We start from the raw sequence: 13,723 nt of genomic DNA, 5'->3' as shown, positions 1-13,723 counted from the left end.
TCTGGGCAGCATTTTATTTTTTTAACAGTACATATTATAGCACATACAAACACTTATTTACTGTACATGTATAAATAAGGTAGTTAGTTGAGCGTTTGAGTGCACAGTGCTCTCTAGTGGGGATTGTGACAACTTTGTGACCGGCGTGGCCCTTCAACAACACAGCATAGCCTTAGCAAGAAGGAGACTCTTTAATCTTGTTCACACTAACAGCCCAAATCAGATTCTGTAAATCTGATCACATATCCTAAACATTAAATCAGATTCTGTCTGTTCTGTCCAGTCCAACTGAAAGTCAAGCTATGACGACAAATGTATGCCAGAAAATAACGGCAGTACACTGCCTGAACATACAGATCAGTGTTGATCACTTAAAAGGAGCAATGTAGCCTATTGGTTGTTTAGCTCTGAAAAACACCTGGTACTGTCTGCTTTGCAGTTCTAATCTAATTACTGTAGCTGATTGCTGTTAAGTAATTTATTGTAAACAGTCATTTTGAATGGTGCTGTTTCTTGGTAAATGAAGCAGTACATCAAGTTTACCGTCTACATCCACATATGACAAAAAGAAAGCCATTTGTGTGTCCAACATTAGAATTCCACCATATGATTCCTTAACATAAAATTGAATTAATCACTTCAGATTCCTCAAGTACAGCAAAATGCCCAATCACATTTTAATTGTTCACATGTAACAGCAATCCTAAATTTAGAAGAAAAGAAAATGTGTATATATTCAGAATAGTCAAATAACATTTTGGACAGAGCACTCAGTTCTTTTGCAGATGAGCTGATGTAATTGCTAAAGGCAAGAGATCTCTGAGACTGGTGGTCTTAGAGGTTCCATCTGGCTTAGTCAGTTAAACGTACCAAACTAACACAACATGAAATTGGAGAGAGAAATTCAGAAGGTAGGAAAGGAAAAAATGAGAGAAATGGTGCATTCAATTCCTCCTGGGAAGCTCATACTTAGGAGGTTGGAGAACATAAATACAATGTGACGTGTGTTTGAGTGATTTTAGTCAAAGAATGTATCTGTTTTGCAATTTCATATTTCTCACTTTCACACAGACTGTCAAAGATAGGAAGCTTTTAAGCATAAATGCAACAAAATGAAGTGGCACCATGCATTAGCTGTGTAATTAATGCTTTATCTATTTTATTCTCATGTGGCCACATTAATATATTTTTGTTGCACAAGGCTGTTGCTTCACAAACCAGATAGATGAGTTTTATTTTCTGGCAAGCTTTATCATTGTTCTTCACTGACAGAAGAAAACAGGCATACAGTATTAAATGCAGTCAAAAGTGAAACATGCTCCTAACTCAAATAAAATCCCATTATTGTCACTCAACCATATACACAAGTGCAACAGTGGGTGAAAGTCTTGGGTGTGGTTCCAAGCAACATAGCAGTATGACAATTAAAATAAACATCTGACTTACACAACACAATATTCACATAATATACAGTATACACAAAATAAGACTGTATAAAAAAAAAAAAACTGTTACTCTGATTACAATCATTCCGACATGACTTGAACGGACCAAAAGGCAATGAAGTACAAATGTAGTGACAGAAAGATGTGGTAAAATGTGATGAACAAGTAATTACCTCCATTAAAACTTGTCGGCAAGCATCACAGAGTCCCACAAAACTATCTTTGATATCACTGTTAGTCAAATGAAAATGAAAGAATTATTTAACATAAAGCAAATGTTTTCTTGAAAGCTGCAAAAAACAAAATTTAAGTTAGCTCAGTGGTTCTGAAGACTTCCCACATGGAAGATCGCCACGTTCTCAAATCTCATCCTCTTTCACACATTCAACAAAAATGGTGACAATACATGCAAGAACCAACATGCACAATTTCTTTTTTTTTTTTTTTTTCTGCCTATTCTCAAGCCTTGTTTAAACTTTCCCTTAGCACTTCATCCCTCAATCTTGTGTTTCACGGTTGAAAAAAGTAATAGTGGTTTTGAACAATGAGGGTGAGTAAATGATGGCAGAAATTAAAACTTTTAGGGGAACTATTACATTGTAACATTGCTTCTGCACTGGGCCAGATTAACCATGTCCAGGCAGGCTCCACATGATGGCATTTATTAAATAGGTTATTAAAGTTTTTCAGTATCATTAATCAGGTGTAAATTATTGTCCAGAGGTCTGGACTGCTACTGAAACTTTCCTGTGGTCTCTGTTACTTTTCTCAGTGCAGACCAGGATGGACCAATCACAGTTGTTTATTATTTATGGATGAAGATTTTGCTTTTATAAATACTGCAGAGGTGGATTTCTATGAGCAGGTATACATCCTTGCAATTACCAGTTTTTATAAAAAATATCTATCCAGAGTAAAAATATCTCCAATGAGACATAAAACATTCTGAGATTTAAATGCAGATGGAGGATTTGATTTTCTGAGCTGTCAAGCACCCCCTGCAGGAAGAAAACTTTGTGTCTCGTAGGAGACAGTCAATGGCTGACAACATTTGCAATTTGCAATGTGTTCATTAACAGAAAGTGTGTAGGCCTACTGACAAAAAGTTCCTACATTTGGATCCTTTTTAACCCTTTAATGCATACCTCAGGTCTTTAGTGTCATGGAACCTCATTCCACACCCTGTACCTCACCCACTTAGTTATGTCCACACCTCTTTAGTATTCCTCAACCGTTCTCTTCTGAATTGTGCAAAATTGCAAATAATATATATATATATATATATATATAAAACTGCTTAATTCCTAAAATGTATAGGGTCTTAAAGACCCTATATGTAATAATGTAACTTTTCTGTGCTTCCATAAATCAGATTTTTATGATTATTTCATTTCTATATTATTTTACTATCACATGATATATATTTCTTTGTTTATTACAAGATATATGACTACTATATTCATACAAATGAATACTATATCAGGTTGATTTTCTGCACAACAATGGTGAATTATCAGTTTAACATACTGTATGCGTGTACACAGATATTATACAGGCTATTTGTTACTCAAGGTGGCGCTGTTGTTTCAGCGATTGACTTGGCTTACATTTGACATTGCTATTTGACGAAGAAGCAACATGGAAGTAAACTATAGCAAGTGTAACACATAAACAGTTTGATTTGGCTATTGTCATTAGGGTTTACTATTGAAATTGTCAGTTTTGCATCTATTTATAATCCAAAAGTTCCTGAGAAAATACATATGTGTAGCTTATGTGTTATGTGTAGCTCAATGTGTGTTTGACATCCAGCTGTGTCTCTTGAAATTTCAGTGTAGAAGTAATGAATCCTGTTCTACATTTGTTGCAACAACCCTTTGATATATTAAAAACAAAACATCAAAATATATCACTGAGTTAGTTAGTAACAATTTTGGAATATACAACATACCATGTGATGGCTATGGCTGTAAATCATCTGTAGCCTTCTGCCACTGCTCTCTGTATCACAGTTCTCTCTGCACATACAGTGAGGCCATAGGAGGCATTCTCAACATTACAGCCTAAGCCATATGAGGGAGGGGGGTGGTCAAAGTCAGAAGCATAATGTCCATTTAAACAGTGATGCAAGCTGATCACCAGCTGTCAAGTTCAGTTGCTTGTTATATTACAAACAGCTTGTATATTACATAAGAATTTTCACCTGGATCCCCTTGCATGCTAAACGAAAACTGTACTACAATACTAGCATGTCTTATTTCGTTGTTAAGACATGCAAGAACTGCCTTCATGAGAAATGCTGTGTAATCATATCGCTTCAACCAAACAAAAAATTAACAGGTGCATCAGCCTACCAGTGATAATATCGCCCCCTGTCGTCATAATAGCGGCACCGACTGGAAACCCGCTTTATGGACAGTAAGCCATCTCAAGTGCCTGCAAGCATTTTGCCACCAGTTAGGCAACTTGACCAGTGAAGTTATATATGAAGTTATCAAAAAGAACAAAATAATGGGGAAAAGACAAAAGGGCATCAAAAGACAGTAAGGATATCACGGACACATACAAACCCATTGTCTACTCAATTTTATCTAATGTAACTAATTTAAATACACCTTACCACATAACTATAATGTTATTGTTATGCATCAAGTACAGTATGAGGGATGCAGATTGCATTCTGGGACAGGTGCTGCAACAGGACAACTGACCTCACGCATGTTTGTGGGTGGAGCGAGGGCTGAGTAAACGATCTAAAAAAAATTATATAAAGATGCTCAAAAGCAAAGCAAGATTAGATAGGGTGTTTAACGTTACAGTCATTAGGCCCGTATATATAGCTTGTGAGCTATAGAATTCTTTATGAATTTCCCACATTTTAGAATAACAGTGAAGTCATCCAACTATGAAGTACAGGTATGTTATGTAATTGATTATAGAGTGACCATTTTTTTTCAAACAAATCACAACTATCCCACATATGCTGGGAACTTGTTGGTTTCTTTTCCATCACCATTCTGACCAACGTATTCTTTTAAAATGAATGAATGAATGAATAAATAAATACATTTTAAGCATTGTATCGAGTAATTCATACAAAGACATACGTTATACTTGTCTACAAAAGATTCAAGCATTTTAAGCATAAGCCTTTAGATTCTACTCCTACTGCTACGTGTCGGTGAGTGATGACAACTAACTGCAGGCTATGCCAGCCAGACATCACTTCAGTCTACTACGATGGACTTCACAGAGGATAAACTGCTGCCAACTCCAACTATAAGACATGTGATACTTGACTGACCACTGCCTGTACCTTGGACTTAGGATGGACTTCACCGGAAATGAACTGCCACAAAAGCTTCCAGCCAGAATGCGATGCCCCTCACTGACCACTGCCTGCATCATCTTAGACTGCACATTCTCTTAAAATGGAATCCATAGACAATAAATTAATTACCAACTAAAGTCTTCATCAGACAAATAACAAAGGACACCGCATGTATGTGCATTTCCCCTGTCAATTTGGGATGGACTTCAAAGACTTTGTCATTTATCTTACAATTCATTCAAAATCCTTTAGTTTAAATATTGGCCACCAACATCTGCTCAGTTTACTCATTTAAACCGTGACTTGTATTACACATAACTAATATTGGCATTACATTCATGCTTTTTAGTCAACTCCCTCCCACCCCCAGTGTATATATAGGCCTTAATATTTTTTTAAGGTGTAATCTACAATCATGTGCATCTGCACACTGAAGACTTTAAAGGAATAGTTCACCCAAACTTCTCTCATTATTTACTCACCCTTATGCCATCCCAGATGTGTATGACCATCTTTCTTCTGCAGAACACAAATGAAGATCTTTAGAAGAATTTCTCAGCTCTTTTGGTCCATACATTGCAAGTGAATGGGCGCCAAAACTTTTGATGCTCCAGAAATCACATAAATCAGCATAAAAGTAATCCATAACACTCCAATTTCAATGTCTCCAGAAGTGATCTGATAGGTGTGGGTTAGAAACAGATCAATTTTTAAGTCCATTTTAACTATAAATTCTCCTCCCTGCTCAGTCAGTGTGCACTTTAACTTTCACATTCTTCTTTTTCTGTTTTTGGTGATTCACATTCTTCACGCATATGCCCCCTACTGGGTAGAGAGAAGAAATATTGACTTAAATATTGGTCTGTTTCTCACCCACACCTATCATATCACTTCAGAAGGTATGTATTTAACCACTGAAGCCATATGGATTACTTTTATGTTGTCTTTATTTGATTTTTGGAGTGTCAAAATTGTTGTACCCATTCACTTGTATTGTACAGAGCTGATATCTTCTTCTAAAAATGTTCATTTGTGTTCTGCAGAAGAAAGAAAGTCATACACATCTATGATGGCATGAGGGTGAGTAAATGATGAGAGAATTTTCATTTTTGGGCGAACTGTTCCTTAAAGACATTACAGCTTCATTTTCTGTTACAGCATAATTTTCTGTAATGCTGCTTTGAAATGATGTGTGTTTTGTAAAGTGCAATACAAATAAAAACGTTACTAGATGAAAAGGTTAAGATCACGATAAACATAAATTTAGTTGTGTGTCTAAACTTTTCTCTGCTAGTGCAATTAATTTTTTTGCACATTTAAATGCATTATTTTAATAAAACATCCAGAAGTTTAATGATTGAACAACTATTGAAAAACTATGACAAAATCTCTTGTGACAAATTTATATGATAAAATCATATATCAATAGGAATAAGACAGCATCTTTTTAGAGCATTACAGGAAAGAATCTACAGGTCTGCAACTAAATTCTATGACTCAAGCTCAACAGCACAGTTGTAGATGGTATACAAACAAAATGCAAACATTATGGACAGGCACAGAAAACATATATTGTTAAACCAAAATGCAAACAGGTACATGGTCCTATGACAGTGGTCTCCAGTGCTGTTAGGGTCATAGTTGGGAGGATATATGGAGTAAATCCAGTAGGTACCTGAAAGAAAAACGTGCATTATCATTGTCCTTGATTACTGTAGCTCCTCTATTAGATGATGCTATTATTGTCCATATCAGTTGTCCATATTTTTACTAGTGGTTGGCTTTGTACATGAAGTCATATGTATATTTGACATTCTTGCTTTAAAGGCATAGTCTTGACAGCAATTTTTTTGCCATTACAAAAGTTTTGCACATAATGAGAAAAATACAGTATATTGAAATTTATGTACACAAACAAGGATAAAGAGTCCTGGAAGACATTACTGAGTGCACCTTTAACACAGCATTTGTGCTGTGTCCCTGGTACCTTTGGTGCCACAATTAAAGGACAGTACTGACACTAAATGGACAATAACTTAGTTTATTTCTATACTTCTAATATAACACATCTTTCCCTCACCAGCAAAGAACCAGCAGACAATGAATACGTAGAGCATCAGACTAAAGACACAGCAGAACCGAGCAAGCAGACAGTCATCCAAAGTATTCCTTATGTACAACAGCAGCAGTGAAAGCAGACCACTTGCCCCAATCACAGTCAGATAGATGGGGAGGTATGGTTGAACAGGACACTCATGAAAATGGATCGTTCCTAGAAACATTTAGCCAGATAGTGTAAGAATGTTGTCACAAATGCAAAACTTTCAATCTTCTCTTTATTTGAGGTCATTGACATAAGATTCTTTGAAAAAGGCAAAATGTTTAAAGTATTCTGTGCTAACTCCAGTAACATATGATTATGATTTTCTCATGGATTGTCAAGGAAAACAAACTGATCAGTTTAATAATGTTGTATATTGTTCAAGAAAAACAGCTTTTTACCTAATCCAGTGGCTGGAATCAAAACCATCCATGCAATCATGTTAATCATCACTGAAAAAAATAAAATAAATAACAATAATGGTTTTTTTTTCTTTCATTTTTTAAAATTACGTTCACCATTAAATTAAGCACACCACAATTAATCCTACCAATGAAAGATCTTCTGGCAGCAGACATCTCTGTAGTCTCCATCTTCAGCAATTTCTTGAATATTCCACAAAAACTGTGAATTATCGCTTATTATTTTTTTCTTATACATTTGACTTTCAAATATGAGGAGGACCTCTAAAATTACCTTCACTGCATTACTAAGATATGAGTATAGCATACAAGTTAAACTGGACAGATCTGAGTTGTCTAGTTGAGTCAACTAGTATGTTTTCACAGTTCTGTGGTCAACAAGCTTGCCCAGTAGCTTTGAAACACTTCCTTTGGTGAAATGTTGAGAAACTGTTTTAGCAAACCTAAACTGAAACATTACAACTGTCATTCCTTTGCCCTTTATACATGTTAGATAAAATAGCTAAATAAAACATAAACTCCAGTGTACATAACATAATATAATATAATATTTTTGTTGTTAATAAAAGTTTCTTACCAAACAGTGATGTCAGAAAAGCTGATGACCTAGCCTTGTCCATCCTCAAAATATCGTTGCTGCTGAACATTTACAATAATTGCTTTAAGTTGGGTAAAAAATAGCAGAGTATCAACTGTCATCACAAAATAGCATGAGACATTTTAAACATGTAAGATAAGTAAAAACAGATAATATGATCAAAGGACCAGTAAGATTGTAGGATGGAATTAACATATGTGTTGATCAATAATTGGGTCTCTCACCTCAAGTTAAATGTTGATAAAAGTTTCATTCTGCGTCACCTCTCGGGCTTTAAGCAGTATGACAGAGTAATGCATGTTTCTGCCCTCTTAACTTTAAAAAGAAAAAGGAGGACTTTTTCTGTTGTCTGTCACAATGTCTTATTGACAAAGCAGTTAAAATATTCAGGATTTCCTAACTGCTTCAGTAAAGCACTGATGCAGACTCTGGTGTATTTTCACAGCAGACTGCAACCAAGTTTCCTCCACTCTGGGCAGGGGCAGACTGGGAAGAGAAATCGGCCCTGGATTTTACATACAGTTGTACTCAAAAGTTTGCATACCCTGGCAGAAATTGTGAAATTTTGGCATTGATTTTGAAACTATGACTGATCATGCAAAAAAAAAAAAAAAAAAAAAGGTATTATCACATAGTTGTTTGGTTCCTTTTTAAATCATAATGATAACAGAAATCACCCAAATGGCCCTGATCAAAAGTTTACATACCCTTGAATGTTTGGCCTTGTTACAAACACACAAGGTGACACACACAGGTTTAAATGGCAATTAAAGGTTAATTTCCCACACCTGTAGCTTTTTAAATTGCAATTAGTGTCTGTGTATAAATAGTCAATGAGTTTGTTAGCTCTCACGTGGATGCACTGAGCAGGCTAGATACTGAGCCATGGGGAGCAGAAAAGAACTGTCAAAAGACCTGCGTAACAAGGTAATAGAACTTTATAAAAGATGGGAAAGGATATAAAAAGATATCCAAAGCCTTGAAAATGCCAGTCAGTACTGTTCAATCACTTATTAATAAGTGGAAAATTCTGGGATCTCTTGATACTAAGCCAAGGTCAGGTAGACCAAGAAAGATTTCAGCCACAACTGCCAGAAGAATTGTTCGGGATACAAAGAAAATCCCACAGGTAACCTCAGGAGAAATACAGGCTGCCCTGGAAAAAGATGGTGTGGTTGTTTCAAGGAGCACAATACAACGATACTTGAACAAAAATGAGCTGCATGGTCGAGTTGCCAGAAAGAAGCCTTTACTGCAGCAATGCCACAAAAAAGCCTGACAACACCTTGACATGCTTCACAGCTTCTGGTACACTGTAATTTGGAGTGACAAGACCAAAATAGAGCTTTATGGTCACAATCATAAGCGCTATCTTTGGAGAGGGGTCAACAAGGCCTATAGTGAAAAGAATACCATCCCCACTGTGAAGCATGGTGGTGGCTCACTGATGTTTTGGGGGTGTGTGAGCTCTAAAGGCACTGGGAATCTTGTGAAAATTGATGGCAAGATGAATGCAGCATGTTATCAGAAAATACTGGCAGACAATTTGCATTCTTCTGCACGAAAGCTGCGCATGGGACGCTCTTGGACATTCCAGCATGACAGTGACCCTAAGCACAAGGTCAAGTTGACCCTCCAGTGGTTACAGCAGAAAGGTTCTGGAGTGGCCATCACAGTCTCCTGACCTTAATATCATCAAACCACTCTGGGGAGATCTCAAACGTGTGGTTCATGCAAGACGACCAAAGACCTGGAGGCATATTGCCAAGATGAATGGGCAGCTATACCACCTGCAAGAATTTGGGGCCTCATTGACAACTATTACAAAAGACTGCACACTGTCATTGATGCTAAATGGGGCAATACACAGTATTAAGAACTAAAGGTATGCAGACTTTTGAACAGGGGTCATTTCATTTTTTTCTTTATTTCCATGTTTTGTTTTATGATTGTGCCATTCTGTTATAACCTACAGTTGAATATGAATCCCATAAGAAATAAAAGAAATGTGATTTGCCTTTAAAAATGGTACATATATTACCAATTCTCCAAGGGTATGCAAACTTTTGAGCACAACTGTAGAAACCGTCCCAAACGGCATTACACGGTGGCCCATTTCAGCTTATCGCCACCTGTTCGGCCCCGTTTCATGGCTGGCCCACCAGGAAAAGTCCCGGTTCTCCCTATGGCCAGTCCGCCTCTGACACTGGGCCACACCTTTAATATTCAAAATGGTCATTAAAATCAAAGTAAAAACATCTCATAATTGGTCTTCACCAAAACAATGAAATCAAGCTATGGAAGTTCACTCACAGATGACTTTCCATTTTAGAGGTCAGGGTGCATTCCAATACACTACACAGCCACTGAGTTGCCAGTCAACAAAGGGACAAATCATGCTCAGTGGAATCACAGCCAAGCACAGATGTTACCTTGATCAACTTTACATTCATGTAACTTTTCATCAAAGGGGAAAATAAACATTTGCTTGGGGAAAAGCCCAGCAACCATTCAGTAAACAGAATTCAAAAATCGATATGGCAAGCATTACACCACAGTAAGCACAACACATTGCATGAATATGACATACAAAGCAACCCCACACTACTTCATAAGTCACCAAAAAAGTGACAGAAACAGAAAAGTTTCACAGGTGCTAAAGAGACCTACCAAGCTGAGAGTCAGCAGAGTTTTTTAATAAAAAAAAAAAAAATTAAAAATGGTGGAGAGCCGATATGGCTGATATCAAACACAGCAGAAAGAAAGAATAGACCGGCCATACATCATGATGGCGCCGCAGATGGCCGCCTTGGTGTAGAGCGCTCCTATTGTTTTGTTGTTTTTGTTTGTTTGTCCTGTATTTAGTAATCTTTTTCCAGTCAGTTTTACCAGAGACAAACTGCTGAACATTTGACAGCATATACCAGTCAATCTTTACACTGGATTTTGAATTTTCTGATGTTTTGTTGGAAATTTTAGTCAGAGGCGCGGCTATGTTGTTTAAACGCACTATGAGATGCAGGAGAGGGAGACGAGCAGGCGCGCTGGTCAAGCTCTGTCGGTGTGGCTTTCAACCAGAGCTGCTGAGCATTCATCTTGCGAATCTCCGCTCTCTTGACCTAACAAAATGGATGAACTACATCTCCTCACCTGCACAAACAAGGACTTTTCAACCTGTGCTGCCTTATGCTTCACAGAAAGTGAAGTAATTCCAGACAGCGTGTTACATCTGCCAGGCTTTCAGCTGTTCAGAGCGGAACGCATCGCAGAGATAACGGGGAAAACGAGAGGTGGTGGAACATGCTTTTACATCAATGAAAGTTGGTGTACAGATGTAACAACGTTAAAGAAGATGTGCTGTCCTAATTTGGAAGCGCTCTTTATTAACTGTAAGCCTTTCTACTCACCGCGGGAGTTTTCCTCGTTTATTTTGGTAAGTGTGTATATCGCGCCAAATGCGTGTTTGAATGCCACGCTGCAACAGCTGGCTGATCAAATCACAGACACAGAACAACAATACCCGGACTCAGTTATTATTATTCTTGGGGATTTTAACAAATAAAGCCTCACACATGAACTGCCCAAATACAAACAGCACATTACATGCCCAACCAGAGACAGGAATATACTGGATCACTGCGACACAACAATAAAGTATGCATATCGCTCTGTTCCTAGAGCAGCTTTGGGACTATCTGATCACTGTCTGGTTCATCTTCTTCCAACCTACAGACAGAAATTATAATGTAGTAAGGACTGAAAAAAGATGGACCAATGAAGCAGAGCTGGAACTATAAGCCTGCTTTGACTACACTGATTGGAGTGTTTTTGAAGCTGCAGACACCAATCTGGATGAGCTTACAGATACTGTAACATCATATATCAGTTTCTGTGAGGATATGTGCATTCCTACTATTACTTATTTAACATTTAACAATGACAAACCATGGTTTACAGCAGAGCTCAGGCAGCTTCATCAGGCCAAAGAGGATGCTTACAGAGTTGGGGATAAAGTCTTGTACAATCAGGCCAGGAACACACTGAATAAGGGAATCAGAGTGGCTAAAAGAAGATACTCTGAGAAGCTGAAAAACAAGTTTTCAGCTAACGACCCTGCAACAGTGTGGAGTGGCATGAAACAACTTACGAATTACAGGACTCCTACCCCCAACCCTGTGGTGGACCAACAACTGGCTGACGACCTGAATGTGTTCTACTGTAGATTTGAAAGGCACAATCTCACACCCCACAGCCACTCTGACCTTCACTTCACACAAACACCAACACCTCCTGCAACCCCCCTCCTCCCCCCTCCTGCCACTCAACCTGCACTTAAGATCTGTGAAGATGATGTGTGCCATGTCTTTCGAAAACAAAGGATAAGGAAAGCACAGGGCCCAGATGGCGATTCACCTGCATGTCTTAGATCCTGTGCTAACCAGCTGGCCCCCATCTTCACACAGATCTTCAATTGATCACTGGAGCAGTGTGAAGCCCCATGCTGCTTCAAACGTTCCACTATCATCCCCATCCCAAAGAAACCAAAAATCACGGGATTTAATGACTACAGACCTGTCACCCTGACGTCTGTGGTCATGAAGTCATTAGAGACTGGTGTTGGCCCACCTGAAGGACATCACTGGACCCTTTCTAGATCCCCTTCAATTTGCTTATCGAGCAAACAGGTCTGTGGATGATGCAGTCAACATGGGATTCTGTCATATCCTACAACATCTGGACAGACCAGGGACATATACAAGGATCCTTTTTGTGGACTTCAGGTCGGCTTTCAACACCATCATCCCAGCTATACTCCGGACTAAATTACACCAACTCTCTGTTCCCACGTCTATCTGTCAGTGGATTACCAGCTATCTGACAGACAGGCAGCAGCTTGTGAGACAGGGGAAATTCACTTCCAGCACCTGTACAATCAGCACTGGTGCCTCTCCCCACTACTCTTCTCCCTCTACACCAACGACTGCATCGCCAAGGACCCCTCTGTCAAGCTCCTGAAGTTTGCAGACGACACCACTGTCATTGGTCTCATCTGAGATGACGATGAGTCTGCATACAGAAGGGAGGTTAAACAGCTCGCTGTCTGGTGCAGTCAAAACAAACTTGAGCTGAACACGCTCAAAACGGTGGAGATGACTGTGGACTTTAGGAGGAACCCCCCAACACTGTCCCCCCTCACCATTCTAAACAGCACTGTGGCAGCAGTGGAGTCATTCAGGTTCCTGGACACTACCATCTCACAGGACCTGAAGTGGGAGACCCACATTGACTCCACTGAAAAAAGGCCCAGCAGAGGTTATACTTCCTTCACCAGTTGAGGAAGTTCAACCTGCCACATGCGCTGCTGATACTGTTCTACTCAGCAGTCATTGAGTCTGTCCTTTACACTTCTATAACTGTCTGGTTTGGTTCAGCTACAAAATCGGATATCAGAAGACCACAAAGGAGAGTTCGGACTGCTGAGAGGATTATTGGTTGCCCCCTGCCCTCCCTTCAAGAACTATACACTTTCAGAGTGAGGAAAAAGGCTGGAAAAATCACTCTGGACCCCACTCACCCTGCCCACTACCTTTTTGAACTGTTGCCTTCTGTCCAACGCTTCAGAGCTCTGAGCACCAGAACCATCAGGCACAGGAACAGTTTTTTCCCCCAGGCTATCCATCTCATGAACAGTTAAAACTGCCCCTTTGAGTAATAATTAATGTGCAATACACAGCTTAGTCTTTTTATATTATCCAACACATCCTACCTCTTCTGCCATTACATTTCCGTGCACTGTATATAACCGATTTGTATTTAGATTTGCAC

The 13,723-nt window shown here is 38.6% G+C and overlaps 1 long non-coding RNA gene across 5 annotated transcripts; it reads right to left on the bottom strand.

Annotated features, from left to right (window-relative positions):
- Positions 1-8,363, bottom strand: LOC127442669 (uncharacterized). 5 transcript variants are annotated; one of them, XR_007897516.1, is made up of 6 exons: positions 8,122-8,363; positions 7,877-7,958; positions 7,428-7,747; positions 7,279-7,329; positions 6,857-7,048; positions 1-6,451 (listed from the first exon to the last, which is right to left on the bottom strand). It is a non-coding gene; the product is annotated as an uncharacterized LOC127442669 (long non-coding RNA). The 5 variants fall into 5 exon arrangements; XR_007897517.1 differs by having other exon boundaries at positions 7,877-7,938; positions 8,122-8,362; XR_007897519.1 differs by having other exon boundaries at positions 7,877-7,935; positions 8,122-8,362.
- Between the last annotated feature and the right edge of the window lie 5,360 nt (positions 8,364-13,723).

The sequence above is a fragment of the Myxocyprinus asiaticus genome, chromosome 1 (assembly GCF_019703515.2).
Source record: "Myxocyprinus asiaticus isolate MX2 ecotype Aquarium Trade chromosome 1, UBuf_Myxa_2, whole genome shotgun sequence".
Classification (NCBI taxonomy): Eukaryota; Metazoa; Chordata; class Actinopteri; order Cypriniformes; family Catostomidae; genus Myxocyprinus; species Myxocyprinus asiaticus.
Note: the sequence above shows the minus strand (reverse complement) of the source record. Positions and strands in the feature narration are given on the sequence as shown.